Source organism: Nesoenas mayeri (assembly GCF_963082525.1).
Source record: "Nesoenas mayeri genome assembly, chromosome: Z".
Classification (NCBI taxonomy): domain Eukaryota; kingdom Metazoa; phylum Chordata; class Aves; order Columbiformes; family Columbidae; genus Nesoenas; species Nesoenas mayeri.
This window is the reverse complement of record NC_137542.1, coordinates 8,508,696-8,524,289: the sequence shown is the minus strand read 5'-3', so window position 1 is coordinate 8,524,289 and position 15,594 is coordinate 8,508,696.

Genomic DNA, 15,594 nt, shown 5'->3' with positions numbered 1-15,594 from the left:
TATTAGCTCATGCTCGCATTTTTATTTTTTGCTATGAACAGCTCTGCCTAATGATTTCATCAGGGAAGCAGAGGAAGCACAGAAAAGCTTTGTGTGTGTGCCTGTGTGCAATGCTCTAAAAAGAACTGGACTACAATTACCAGTAATTGTGTTTCTGTCATCTTCAGATGTGTGCACCTTGGGTAAGAGAGACTAAAGGAACAGTATTTAATAATTTATCTACAAGATGAATAAGTTATTGGTATAAGCCTGAAAAGTCTGGAATGCTGTTGTATACAAGAAGCTGTATAGAGGGAAGGCCTGGGAAATACACGAAGAGTGCTTAGTTCTGGATAGATAACCAAGCACACAGACCAGCATGAAAAGGAGTTAAAAATATTTCAGCCTTTTCAGAGAATATTAGTGTATGCTAGACAGCTAAGACGGCACAAATTCATCCCCTTTGGAGCTGTATTTTATCTCACAGCCGTTGTCTAAAGTCAAACACAGCAGCCCTGACATGAGCTCACTATGTCTCCAGTAAACAACAAAGGACTTTGAACATGTTTTGTTGGCAGCGATCAATACCAAGTATAAAATAAAAACATAGAAAGCCACTGTATGTACTTTGGTTATCATCAATATTGTATTCTTATTCAAAACAGCCATCAGAAATGTCTGCTGCTTCTTAAAAAGCAGAACATAAGCAGGAAATATTTATTGATTTATTTTGGATTCTTTCCTATAAATATGTAGCAAGTGAATAAAAATACTTTAAAAGTTAGCTGTTGAAGTGAACAGGAGATACCTAGGAAGTTAAGATACCTATTGTGCAGCTGGCAGCGGGTAGAAGAGGCACAGCCTTTACAACTGACCAAGTTATACACATAGTGGTACGACATATTGTGCTAAACGTACTATTAATTCCACCTGGTAGAATGCAATCACTTTGCGGGGGGTACTGTTTGGTTGGTGTTTGTTTTGTTCTGTGGGTTTTTGTTGTTGGTTTGGTGGTTTTGTTTGTTTTTGTTTTTTCCTAAGGACAAAAAACTTACAATTTTTTTAAAAAAATATTATTTTTAGATTTTTTTTTTAATGGCTTTTCACAGTTTCCTCCCTGTCCCTAATAAATTTGGATACATTTGTCCAATTTCATTGCAAATGGCTGAAAGAGGCAGGTCTCAAATAAGTTTGCTGCTGTATACTTCATGCCATCTCATGTAGAGCAGAGACCTACATCTCCATCCCATTGAGAGCCTCCAGCACACACCAGATGGGAACCTGCATGTTTGATTTGTTGGCTGGATCATCAGCACATGTAGCTCCATGTCAACTAGAGCACACACACCCATGCGCTCTTGTCTTCTGGTAAAAACATAGAGCAGCAGGACTTCAGTGTGAGAGGACAGCTAAGGAGCTGGGGAGTGAGCGCCATGAGACAGGAGCCAAGGGTATTTTAACAGTGATGCACAGGGCACAAATGACACAACTCTGTAAGAAACCAGCAGCCGCCAAGACTGTGAATTTCTGCTCTGCTCCTCTCCACGTTGTGCAAGCATCTAAACATCAGCCAACTAGCTTGTCCTGCTTCTAACACTTGTGTTTATGAAAAGCAGGAGCTGGACCTGATCTCAAAGCAAAAGAAAATATTAAAGTCATTGCCTTGCACAAATGCTCGGTGCTGTGAGAGTTCTTAGAGGGGATGGATGGCAGAGGGGTTGGCTGCTTTGGCAATAGAGAATACTCAGGTCTGGATGGCTGGGATGAACCTCCTCTACTCGAATACAATTCTCATAACTTTTTTCCTGATCATAATTGTAAAGTATCATCCTGTTATTGTACAGGCTGAATGATTTCAGAAGTCACTATTTCTTCTGAGCATTTCAGGTTGCAGTCAGATCACTGCATGAGCAGTTGTGCCGCAAAATGTTCATCTCTGCTTTCTAGACCTGTTCCTGCTGTGCTGACATAGTCATCTGGTGTGGGGAAACAAAGAGATAAAGTGATCCCGATAAGAAATAATCCATCATAAGAAAAGGTTTAATTTTTAGCAAAATCAGCCTCCCTTATGCTAGTGCAGAACAGGAGATGGCACTGTGGCAAGAATGATTAGTCAGGGATGACAGGCTGTTTTGTAAACTGTGCCACTGCCCCAAAGTCACTTGCGACTTTTCTCCCTCAGTCTTTCGGGTCTGACAGAAGCTGTTTCAAATAAAGAAGTGTTTAAGGATGGAAGTCAAGTGCTACCTGAGAAGCAGACAAGTAAAGTGGGAGTAGAGAAGACTAGGCAGAAAGGCTCCTCACAAAGTTGCAATTACCTAAATACTTATTCCCAAAGAAAAGTCCTTCTGGCCCATTCTGAAAGGAATTATTACTACCAAATTGTTCTGCTGGCTGAAACCCCATCTGAAATGTATTACTGGGTGCAATGTGACATGTGTTTCCACTGATGTCACTGAATAGTGACTCTGCCACGCACATACTGACACAGAATTGGAAAAAAATCTTTGCTTCTCACAAATTCTGCAACTCTGATCCTGGGAAGAACATGCTGATGGACATCCTAGGAATGTTTGATCTCTTTCTTACTTCCAGTACTCTCATGCACCCTTTTGCCTGTGTTCTGTTCCAGGATGTATTTTGTTTCCAGTGCGTCAATATTTGCAAGCATGAGAACATATAAGTAAAAGGTAGAGTATGAATCACCATCATTAGAGGCTGCTAGAAAAAGAGGCAGAGGTGGTCAGCAAAGGATTTTGGAAAGCAAACCACCTGAGAAACTATGCTTTCTTCTACTGTCTTTCCTTATTATTTTCAGAGTAACAATGCATGTAGGTAAACCTGTGGACCCTCCAGCGTGCCTCACCTTTTCCTAGACGAGGAGGTCACTATAGGAACTCAAATGTGATAGCTGATTATGTTATTATTATGAACATTACTGTTCCTCTGGCTTTTCCCCCCTTCATCTGCATTGTCTCCACAATAAGAAGCCTTAGCTGAGGGACAGCTCTTGCCAGTTGTAATGAGTAGGGGTCACAGGCATGCATAACTGAGTTCCTTTGTTCATAATGTTTGTCAGAGGGAATAATATAAATTGATACATTAAAAAAATTATGCATCCTACTGGAAGCTTCTGATTATAAGACTGGGCTTTAGCAAAATTATATCTGTGCTTTAGTGAAACAGTGTAGGGGATTTTTTAAATTATTATTTTTATTTTTCCTAGAGGTAAGAGAGAGGTCAGAGCCTTAAAATAACTTGGCCTAAATATATGCACTATCTTTTCTGAAGCTGCAGGCACAAAACGAAGGAGTTCTTACAGTTCCTGACAATGAAAGACTGAAAGACAGAAAACTTTCTCTGAGGCATATTTTGGATAGCTGTAGTTAGAAACAATTTCTATAATTAAGTATTATAGCCATGGGGCTGAAAGGTATGTACGTAGAAGAACAGGCAAATGGAACACAGAGGGAAGGTAGGAAATTAACAGGTCAGAGGCACTCTTGAAACAGTTTTATATGATTTTTGGATCTGGAACAGCCTGATAAAAATTTTTGTGTAGCTGATGGGCCTCCCCACTTCAATGAATACATCTGTAATGAGTTCATTACAGATTATTAGAGTGAAAGCTTAGTATTTGTACATATCATGTTTGACACGCACATGAAACAATCTGCCAGTAACTCTGAAGCACAGACTTTCCACTTCGGCATGCAGGGAGTGATCTATCTCTCCATGAAGTGAGGCACCGTGATTTGGAGCCCTGGCAAGGGGCTCGGTGTGTGGCATGGAGCCGCAGCCCAGAAAATGAACCAGCTGCTGACTAGGGAGGGATGGGAGCCACGCATTGGACTGTTTGGCGGATGAGGAACTGGCTGGATGGTCGCACCCAGAGAGTTGTGGTCAATGGCACAATGTCTGGAGGGACACCGGTGACAAGTGGTGTCCCTCGGGGTCCATACTCGGACCAGTACTGTTTAACATCTTCATCAGTGATGCAGACAGTGGGATCCAGTGCACCTTCAGCAGGCTTGCAGATGATACCAAGCTGAGTGGTGCAGCTGACACACCTGAGGGATGATACGCCATCCAGTGGGACCTGGAGAAGCTCAAGAAGTGGGCCCATGTGAAGCTTATGAGGTCCAACAAGGTCAAGTACAAGGCCCTGCACCTGGGTCAGGGCAACCCCTGATATCAATCCAGGCTGGAGATGAAGGGATTGAGAGCAGCCCTGCTGAGAAGGACTTGGGGGTACTGGTGGATGAGAGATTAGATATGATCCAGCAGTGTGTGCTTGCAGCCCAGAAGGCAAATAATATCCTGGGCTGCATCAAAAGGAGCGTGTCCAGAAGGTGGAGGGAGGTGATTCTGCCCCTCTGCTCTGCTCTAGTGAGACCCCACCTGGAGTGCTGTGTCCAGCTCTGGAGCCCTCAGCACAGGACACACATGGACCTGTTGGAGAGGGGGCTGAGGAGCCACCAAGATGATCAGAGGCTGGAACAGCTCTGCTGGGAGGACAGGCTGAGAGAGTTGGGGTTGTTCAGCCTGGAGAAGAGAAGGCTCCAGGGAGACCTTATTGCAGCCTTTCAGTACTTAAAAGAAGCCAATAAGAAAGATAGGGACAGGCTTTTTAGCAGAGCCTGTTGTGACAGGACAAGGGGTGATGGTTTTAAACTAAAGGAGAAGAGATTCAGGTCAGACATGAGGAAGACATTTTTTACACTGAGGGTGGTGAAACACTATCCCAGGTTGGCCAGAGAGGTGGTGGATGAACCATCCCTGGAGACATCCCAGGCCAGGCTGGATGGGGCTCTGAGCGACCTGATCTGGGTGAAGATGTCCCTGCTCATGGCAGGGGATTGGACCAGATGAGCTTTCAAGGTCCCTTCCAAACCAAACTATTCTATGATTCTATGCAGAAGGAGAAGACGGGGCAGTGTCACAAAGGCATGGCCATAGGCGCTGGTAGATACACCTGACACAAGACTGGAGCGCATTAGAAATCCCGTCTGGGAAGGGTTTGTGCAGGCTTGTGCAGCCGCAGAGGCCGCGGGGCTCGACAGCACTAGCTGGGCAGGCGTTTCGCTGCCCCCCGTGGGGTATTTGAGGACCACAGAGCGGGAATAAAGGGGGCTCTGGCTGGGCTGAGGTCTCGACCCGCGAGTCCTCAGGGACTCAGGCGATTGGATTTTTACTTCTTAACCTGCTTTCGCACACCTCCCCCCTCGCGGCTTTTCGATTTCTGGCTCGCCTCAGCTCCCCTTTCCTTCCGAGCATCCCTGTGCTGGCGGAGTCACATGTTTAGGCTTTGATGCCTTTGATCCCACCCTCACCGCCCGAGAGGGAGGAGAAAAATTTGCGGGAGAGAAGTGAGCAACAAGCAGAGTGGCAAGATAACGCGGAGAAAGGAGCCGCATGGACCCCCCGCGGCGGGGCGGAGCGCCCGGGGTGCCGGCGGCGGGGCGCAGGGGAGCGGCGCTGCGGGCTCCCCGGGCAGCCCGGCTCTCCCGCGGGCTGCAGGACGGCGCCTGATGCTCTGGGCGCGGCTGCCGAGCAGGAACGGGTAAATTGCTCCCTCCGGGTCGGGCTCTCCCGGGGGAGGCTCGGTTCTCGCTTTTCCCGGGGGCTGCGGAGGGAGGAGGCAGTGCCTCCCGGGGCGGGGGGCGTTTGTCCTGCCGGCTGCACCGATGCTCGGGCGAGCCGGGCCAGGGAAGGCACGAAGTTACGGAGGCGTTCGCAGTAGGGAAGGGCATGGTCTCCGGGAACCGGCTGGGCTCAGCGCCTGTAGCTGAGGCACCCGAGTGAGGGGAGAAGTGGAAAACCTCCAGGGAACGAGAAAATGTTTTGTGCTTGCTCTGAGGCTGTGACTATGCATGGTGACGAGCAGGAGACAGGGTGGTCAGAGCCTGGCTGGGCTTAAAGAAACAGAGAAGGTGAATGGAAGAGAAGCTCCCCTAAGGAAACAAGAGGAAAAAAAAAAACCTCACATAACAACTCAGCCAGTTTCCACCCTGAGCTTGGTTCCACCCAAAGGAGGTAAAAGCGTGGAAGAATTCCTCTGTTCAGAAGTCCAGGCGCAGGCGCTGAGGCCCGGGCACACTGAAATACCCTCTGTGTTTCTGCTGTTTTGCAAGGAGGGCAGAGAGTGGAGGGGGGATCAGCTTTTCTTATCTAACGCCCTCTCCTCTTTGACCATCATCACTAAGGTAACTGCTATTAATCCCAGTGCTTTAAGGGTCACCTTGTGCTACCTGGCAGCTCTCCCAAAGGAAACAGGAGCACCTAAAGGCTGAAGTCACTGACATTTAAAATCACAGGCTGTGGAGGAAATCTGCAGCTGTGCTGATGGTGCAGCAAAACATGAAACTGCTCCAGTGTACACCACAGGTTTATAGGCTAGCTTGCTCCCACACAGTTGCAGAGAAGATAATTTCATGTACAGCCAGTGTGCTGCCATAAAGGAACACCAGGTTCAGCAAGCATTTGCAAGCACAAAACCCAGGAGATACACCCTCTTGCACATGTGAAACCTGCTGCTCGTTTTGTCTGCCTAAGAAGGTAAATACTAATTATATAACAGACTGTTTTTCAGCTACTGTATTTTCTCCCTTTGGGGCTCAAACAGATCACCAGTATTCCCTCAAACCAGGTCATCCCAATTACCATGCTTTTATGTGCAGGATAAATAGTCTGTTTCATACATGGTGACGGGGGAGAAAGACAGAGTATTCCTCAGCCACAAGGGGTGAAGACAGAAAAAAAGTCTGCAGTACTGATTAACATTAGTAGACAGGGTCTCTTGAAAGAGGAATGTTGTTTATCAATGCGACTAAACATTTTTTATTTCAAGCAGAGGTTAAAGTCAGAATATTCTAGTTGTTGACTAGTACAGTTTTGCACTTTTATTGTTACATAGACCTATCCTAGCTGGAAACTTACAGCCTTATCAGCAGAGGCCTTTGCTCACAGATGTAATATCTTGTTTCCTTGTTCATTTTGTTTTATTCTTTACAATCATAAATTAATAAGAATAAAGCTGCAACATCTGCATTAGCAGCCACCACATCTGTTTCATTTTCTGTCCCTTTCCCCCACACCCCCAGCCACACTGCCACAGGTGAATTATTGAGAAGTCATAATTTTGGGTTAATGAAAAGGTTTAATTAATGATTGAATGATGATCAAATTATAATGATTGATAAATAAATTATGTTTAAACAGTTATTGAATTACAATTAAACAGTGATTTATCAGTTATTTAACAATAATTAATTGATAATTAAGCTCTAATGAAATGGTAATTGAAGGATGATCTAATTGATGATGTCAACAATGATTTAAATGATGGTTAGATGGCGGACAAACATTCTGCTACTTACTACACTTCTAATACTTAAGCTATAGCTGGATATATACATGTCGCTAGCACACAATATGCTTTTAGGCCTAATGTAAAATGTTGTTTATCCCATTATAGATGTCAGATGCTGGGTAAGGGGTCTCTGAACCTCAAGGAATAACCAGGAGCGGGGTCCATGCTCAAGAGGAGCTCACCACCGTGCAGCCCCTGCCATACTGGAGCACTCTGTGGGCTCAGGAGGCTGCACATATCTACAGCATGAAGTGATTGATTTGCCGTAAGCCCCCGCTTTGGTGTGTGTGCAGGTGTGCAGCTGTAGCAGCTGTAGTTTTGTCAAGTCTCAGCTCAGGCTGGTACTGTTAGCTCCCAAAAAGACATGTCCTAGACATGGCCCCTTAGTTCCTGAGAAGATATGGCCTAGCACAGTTCTCCTGGTTTGGACCGTGGGGCTGGTTTGTTGGTGACGCCTGAACCAAAGCACTGCGCACTCAGCTAGAGTGGGTGCACCTCTCACACCTACTCGCATCACAGATATTTGGGCAGCTGATATAATCTGCACATGGCTTTTCAGAGGCTGTGAAATGGCTGCTTTCCTAGCAAGCCATGAGGGCACAACTGTATATAGAAACGAAATAGAAAAGCTACGGCAGAAGGAGCTATTGCTCAATAGCGGTACTGGGATACCTCATTCCTGCTGCTCTGGAATAGCTCCTTCTGGACAGACTTCTTCAAGACCAAGAATTCCTCTTCCTTTTCTGTTCAGATTGCTTTAATTTGCAAAGAGTTGCTATTTACTTCAGCATACCACTTTTAGTAGCTGTTTTTTTCAATAGATATTCTAGACGATTCACCTGTGTGGATTACCAGTAAGGTTAGACTATAAAATGCCAGTTATTCATGACAACAAAACCAGGCTGATTTGTTATATATCTGGGAAAACCAGATTCCCTCCTATCTTTTATATTCTTAAGCTGAAGATCCACTAAGGTAGAAATTGCCTCTAGCTGTATTTGTGTATAGAATCTTGCGTGCAGGGGCCCTGGTCTTATTTTAGCAAAAGACTGTGACACAAGGAGGTAAAATACAAATTATTTGTAGCACCTCTGATGAGTCAATGCACATTTAGCTCTGAGATTCCAAGAGCAGGCAGCAAAAGGTAATAGCTGGTGCCACTCTTAGCAGCAGCTTTGTCTAATATGATTTTTCTTTTTTTAACAAATAGGGATTTAAATTTTATGCTAAAGCATAAACCAAAAGCCACAGTTAAGATTTCGGAGGGCTCCAGGCAGATCTCTGTGAAAGCGTCCAGCAGTTTTTATACAGATCATTGTCAAGTTCTCTAACAACATATCCTTTTTTTTACCTGACACAAAATAAAATAAAAATTCAGACAGATACGGACTGAATAATTAATTTTAAAACCACATAAAGGTTTGGTGTCATTGTCTAAAAGACAGTTCCTCACAAAACTCCTTGTCTGTGTTAAACTATTATCTTGCAGAACTCTCTTCTCCAGTCTGCTTTCTGCTCTCATTTGATCTAAATACTGACCTTAGCACTTGGGACCACCATGGAGGAACATTGTGACATTGCATAGCAGGGAGGCAGCCGGGTGAACATGAGGAGGTGTTGAGAATGGGCTCCATTCAGATTTTTGTGGCAGAGGAAAATTAATATACATGAGAAGGAAAGAGAAGTTGGGGATATAACTGTAAATATATATTTAGTTCATTTTTTTTTTTTCACTGATGGCATAGTTTCACCTTCTTAGTTCAAGTGAAATGGAGGAAGCATCTTCCATCTGCCACATCCATCCACCTTGACTCTTAGTTCAGCAGCTTTCAAACTGTGGTCCATGGATTTCTAGGGATTTATGAACAACCACAAGTTAACCGCAGTTAAATGAGAAAAGCAGGCCAGCTTATCAATAAATTTACATTGAAGATGTAATTGTGCAGTTCGTGGGGTTTCCTAACTGGACAGGGTGACTCCCAGTGTATCTGTCTGCATTTTCACTTTTCTAATAGACCTTAAATTCCATCTCCTTAAACAGAAACGGTTTATATGTTCACTGACAGGCTCTGAGAACCAGCAGCTCAAAACAGATGGCTATGCCATTGATTTCTACCTCTTACACCATGTAAGTCTTGCAAAGGACCAAGTCCAAACATTCTTGACCTCCCTGGCCACTTCTCTTACTCTTCAAGCTATCATTGACCTGTTGGACCATAGCAGTGCTATGCGTTTAGTATGTAGACCCCAAGACACAAAAAGTTCTAAGAGAACTCCAGCAGCCCTGGCCTTTGCCATCGCAGAGAGCATTTTAGATGAAAGTTAAATGGAACAGCCTCGCTTATTCGACATTAATTGTCTAGAAACAACATAATGACAATTGCTTTAAGCAGTGCTGGAAGTAGAAGAGGTAAGAGATATATTTGGTACCAGATAGTAAAAACAAAGAACAACTGCTGAGCTCTTACCACTAAGATTCTGCTGAATGTTTTTAGAAGCGGAGCTCTTGCCAAGATGGTTTATATTTTCTAGGGAGCCGAATTACCAGTTTGGCATCTAAGTGTAATGGTCAGATCTGTGAATGCTTGGTTTCTACAGGACACTGCTGTTTTCAATGTGATCCTGAACACATTGCAGAAATATTATCTGGCACCTGACCTACTAAAAGCTGTCAGAAAACAAGCAGAATTGCAGAGGAGGAAAGCTGGCCATCTGGTCCAGTAATAGGGATCAGCTCATGGTAGGGACCTCAGGTTTTGGAAGCTGAGGGTGTCTGTACACAAGAGTCAGCTGTCAGCATGCATATATGAAACAGAAGGAGACCTATATGGCTCTTTATGACTTTCTGAAGCTTCCATCAGTTCCTTCAGATTCAAGCAGGACTATTTCCTAGTGCAGTAACAATATCACAGCCAAGACAAAGCTCTTCTCTCTGCCAGAGAAGGTTAATTAGTACAGGAGCTTGGTCTTGAGATTGCAGCTTGTCCATACGATGTCAGGCTGAAGAAGTGTTTTTTGCACAAAGGTTTCAACTTTGGTGCTACTGTAGGATTAACACGCAAGTCAAAAGTACAACTCGTATGAACACTGTTACTTCCACCACCATTACTGAATTTGGAGAATAATTCTACCTTTAATGTCTGTCCACTAACCTCAGGTATTTATGGTAATGTCAAATGCCTTGACAGTTTTTGCCTCTTGCTCCTTTAGTTTCTGAGAGAAAACACAGTCTACAGGCCTCTTTGTAATCTGTAATCTTTGTAAGCTGTGTATTATGTTCTGGTAAAAAGTTGTGTTCTGCAAACATTTTTCTTCTTTAATAGCTGGTCCAATTTGTGAATTCTTGTATTTTGGGGGAAGAAAAACTGAATCCCTACACCCATGCTGTACATTCTCAACTAAGAAAATAAATCCCAAGGCCAGGCTGGACGGGGCTCTGAGCAACCTGATCGAGGTAAAGATGTCCCTGCTCATTGCAGGGGGTTGGACTGGATGAGCTTCGAAGGTCCCTTCCAAACCAAACTGTTCTGTGATTCTGTGATTGTGGCCGAGGCAGGGACTGTAACAGCTGACCTTTCCATGACATTTTCCGAGAGCCTACTTTTGTTTCCCGCAGAGATGACTCTGTGGCTTCTGACCACACGACTTCATCGAACAGTTTTTATTATTAATAGGTTAGGAAATATTATTAATATGTTAGGAAAGGAATGACTTTTCCCATTGACACTGAAAAGAATTGTAGTTAGGCAGAAAGGCATCATTGTAATCATGAAGGAATAATTACCGCCCTGTCTCACAGACCAGGCAGTAGAAAACAGATGGCCTGTCTTACATTAGCTATACAGGAGCCTCCCAGAGTTTCGCAGCTTTGAAACACGTAGGAAGCTTTATTCCAGGAATGCCTGCCCACAGTAGTACCTCTGTGGGGAAGAGTTTGGAGCAGACAGAAAATCAGCTTTCTCTTTTAAAGCACTGGCACATCAGACAGTGTTCTGCACCCCAAAGAAGACATTACTCATTTTTCTACTCTTCCTCAGCGTGTGCAGAGGTCACTTTCCTGAACAGTATAATTCAACCAAGTAATTAGGGGACTAACGAAGATGGGAACATAGATTTCACAGAAGCATAGAACCACAGAATGGTTGGGGTTGGAGGAGACCTCTGGAGATCTTCCAGTCCAACCCACCTGCTAAAGCAGGTTCACCAGAACAGATCACACAGGAAGGTGTCCAGGTGGGTTTGAATGTCTCCAGAGAAGGAGACTCCACAACCTCTCTGTTGCCTGTTCCAGGGCTCTGGGACCCTCAAAGTAAACATGTTTCTCCTCATAATCAGATGGAACCTCCTGTGTTTCAGTCTGCCTGTTATTGAGCACCACTGAAAAGAGTTTAGCCCCATCCTCTTGACACCCTCTCTTGAAATATTTATAAGCATTGGTGAGATCCCCTCTCAGCTTCTCTTCTCCAGGCTGAACAGACCCAGCTCTCTCAGTCTCTCCTCATAAGAAAGATACTCCAGACCCCTCAGCATTTGGAACTAGGCGAACCAGGTGTTTCTGGAAGGAATCATCATGAGGATCTAAGAAACAAACTGAATATATAGCTTTATATCACCACAGCTTCTAAATGCGTTTAAGCAATGGCTCCGTTCTACTCAGAACATATATAAAAGTGGCCTCCACTGCAAGTATTTACGTGGTTGCAGAACAGTTACTATTCAGGATTCACAGAGGGTTTTTTTAAGCACTATAACCTCCAATTCTGATTCTTGCCTTTCTCCTCAAACTTCCTTTTTCTGTCAGAAATGCCACTTAAATACTTAAAGAAGAACAAATAAGATTTTTTCCCCTAAAAATAAAAAAAAAAAAAGTGGAAGTAACATTTCCAGCAGCTTCTGAAAACAGAATAGCTTCTGTGAAGGCAGAACCATCCTAATGACTAGAAAACAGACAGACCAGAAACTCTGGAGTCAAGTCCTGCAGATAAGCTCATACGTCACCTCTGCAGAAGCATGGAATTTCTGTCTAGGTGTGGAACTCTCAGGTTCCCAGTGTTACAGCTGAGGAGTGAGGAGGTCAGTGTCTCCCCTCCTTTTATAGATTGTTCAGCTTTTGTTTGTTTTGGTGGTGGTTTTTTTTTTTTTTTTTGGCATAGAGTATTAAACTCGCTTTACTATGGTCCTGACCACATTTAGGCACATTAGTCCACTACCTAGTGAAAATAATCTTTTCCTTTGCAAATAAACTGATACAGAGCATGAGTGCCAACAGCCCAGGCAGCAGAGGAAGATCTGGAGAGAAGCATTAGTGCCTGTTTCATGGTTGTTTTCCTTGAGGTGCTTGGAGTTGCAAAACCAGCATAAGAGCTCTAAGCTCTTGAGTTGTGTGAAGCCACGGTTAGTCAGAAACGCTTGTGAACAGGACACTGTGACCTGCGTGGCTGGCTTCCAGTCCCGTGTGCTGTTTCAGAGCTACCTACTGCCTTGTATGACAGGAGCCTGAGAGGCTGGTGCCTCCCTGGGCGCCCTTACCACGAGGTGGAGTCCCACCACAGCTTTCCCAGCAGGCTGGTGGAGAGCTGACCCTCTGAGTCCACCCGCAGGACCTTCTCATGGTGCAGGACAGACCGACCCTTGAACAACAAGGGCTGCAGAAGTGCAACACCTCCGGCAAGTGTGCGTTCGATTCATCTTGAGGCTGCAGCCCCCACAGCTGCAGGGAAGACGTGACGGCCATTTCTCCCTTTGCAGCAGAAGATACTACGAGGGAGGAGGTCTCTTGCTTGGTGGGGGGGATTATTAATCCTTCAGCGTGTAGCACAACAGCTACAGAACTCGCTGCAGGCTCATAGTTTTTGCAGCTCAGATTTCCAGCAAAGCTGGGAGATAGCAAGTAAGTTTTTTTACTCCCTGAGAACTAAACTACTTTCTAGCTTTTTTTTCATCTCCTTTCCACTGTGGTCCTCACTTTCAAGTTTGGAGGCTGACTCAGTGCCCACAGTGCTGCTTGCATCAAGAGGAGGCCCAAAGGTGTGTCACTGTGAGCTGCAGAATACATTTCTCTATTTGTGTGTTCCCTTAATATTTGTGGCTGGTTAACAGAAAATAAGAAAAAAGGAAAGCCCTGGATTTTGGGTGAAAAAACTTGCATTGAAATGCTAAGTCTTTGCATCTGATGGATTTCAGGTCTTCGTCCTGACCCATCATGGCCTGTATCTGGCAGCTGAAATGCAGCCATCACCTTTCAGGCCTTTACAAGGTCCACTGACGCAACACAGTGTCTGTGGAACAGGATTGTGTAATCAGAATGAAAAAAAAAAGTCTGAGAAGACACTACAGATTCTCATGGATCAGCATATAAATTCATTGTCTCTATTTAATTACAGTAAATATTCAAAGTCTTGTGCTTTTGTTAATAACACAGCACATCCCTGATGCCACAGTATATCCAAGGATGGCTTGAGATCTTACAGCCTCAAGTGCCTTGCCTCTTAAAAATATTTGGAATAACTTTCGTGTATTTTCCATTAATCTTAGTAAAAGGTCTTTCCTATAAGATTGTCAGATTCCCATATGGTAATACGAAGTGGTTCTCTTTGATGGCAAAACCAGCAAATCTGTGACTATGGTAATGAAGGCAGTATAGAAGTAGTCCCAGAATTAGGCCCTGCTCAGTGTTCTCTGAGTAATTTCTTCTACATGGTCCATTCTTCTGAGACAGACAAGAAAAGCCACGGCTGTGATTACTTTCCATGTACACATCATTTCTTAGGCTGCTTCAGATGACGGTGCAGAGGAGAAAAAGGGTGACATTTGAAAGGCAGGTTAAAAAAAGGAGAAACTCCATGGAATGAGGCACAGTCAGTCAGTAGTGGGGGACATGAATAACTCAGTTCGTAAAGAGAGGGAATGGAAAGTAAAAGGGAGAGTCAAACAGTGGATTAAAATGGGAAATTACTGGCACAAGGGAATTAATCTGAACAGCCTAATTGCCCTGATTTTGTGTAAGCTTCTGACAGCCAGGCTGTTAGGTGTTCATGGCAGCCCAGAGAAGCAGAACAGAAAAGCCAAATATGGCAAAATATAATTTATTTGAAGGTGGATGTTTGCTTAGTATGTATGTATTAAAAAAAACTTTTTTATTTTAAATTAAAGGCATGTAATTTTAAATTACTGACTTCTAAATAATAATAAATATGAGTCGATGGCTCCATTGCAACTTGTTGATCTTGCTATGACTGTATTTCAGAGGACCTAGACAGAAGGAGACATCTGAGACAGACACACATTACACCTAGCATACACATGCCTTTAGTGAGGTAAATTGGTATCTTTCTTATGTTGCTTCACACTCTGGGAAGTGAAAAAGCACATGTTTGGAAGTGTGTGAGCAACAGAAGGGAACCAAGTGTCATTCCACAGAGGTGAAAGTTTGTCTCTCAGGTATGTGCTAGGCTAAGAGGTAAGAGATCTAGCTTTGGTTCTTGTCTATGACCCAAGTCTTACTATGTCACTGTGATGAGAAAGTGCTATCTAAGTTCTCTGCTTTTAACAAAAAGGTATTCCATGCATCCTGCTTCTACCTTGCCTGTTTGTTGCACGTTTCAAGCACAGTAACAAGCAGAACAAAGTCCTATCTAGCTAAGTAAATCAGAGCTCCTATAGGCTGAAAAGGCCTTAGAGGCACTTTGCTGAGCACTAGGTGTGGCTTATCTCTTCTCAACCTGCACAAAAATTATGTGATCATACAATTTGGCCTGTTGCAATAGGGTAAGGGGTGATGATTTTAAACTAAAGGAGCGGAGATTCAGGTCAGCCATGAGGAAGAAATTTTTTACAGTGAGGGTGGTGAAACCCTGGCCCAGGTTGGCCAGAGAGGTGGTGGATGAACCATCCCTGGAGACATCCCAGGCCAGGCTGGATGGGGCTCTGAGCAACCTGATCTGGGTGAAGATGTCCCTGCTCGTGGCAGGGGGATTGGACTTTCCCACCACAAGGGACTCTTCAGTTGCCTTAATGTCTAAATCAGTGACTAGCCCTCAGCTTTCAATTTTCTCATATAATGGGCTTTCCACTCTGACAGTTCCTATTTCATTAACCATCTTTTTCTTCCTCTCTGGGCTGGGTCAAATTGTGCAGGTTTGGCATCTGCTGTCCCAGTGAAACCTTGCAATCAGGGAGGATGCATCGGAAGTGAAGAAATGAGGACATGAATAGAGCAGGGGTGCCCTCCTTCTGCAGCAGCC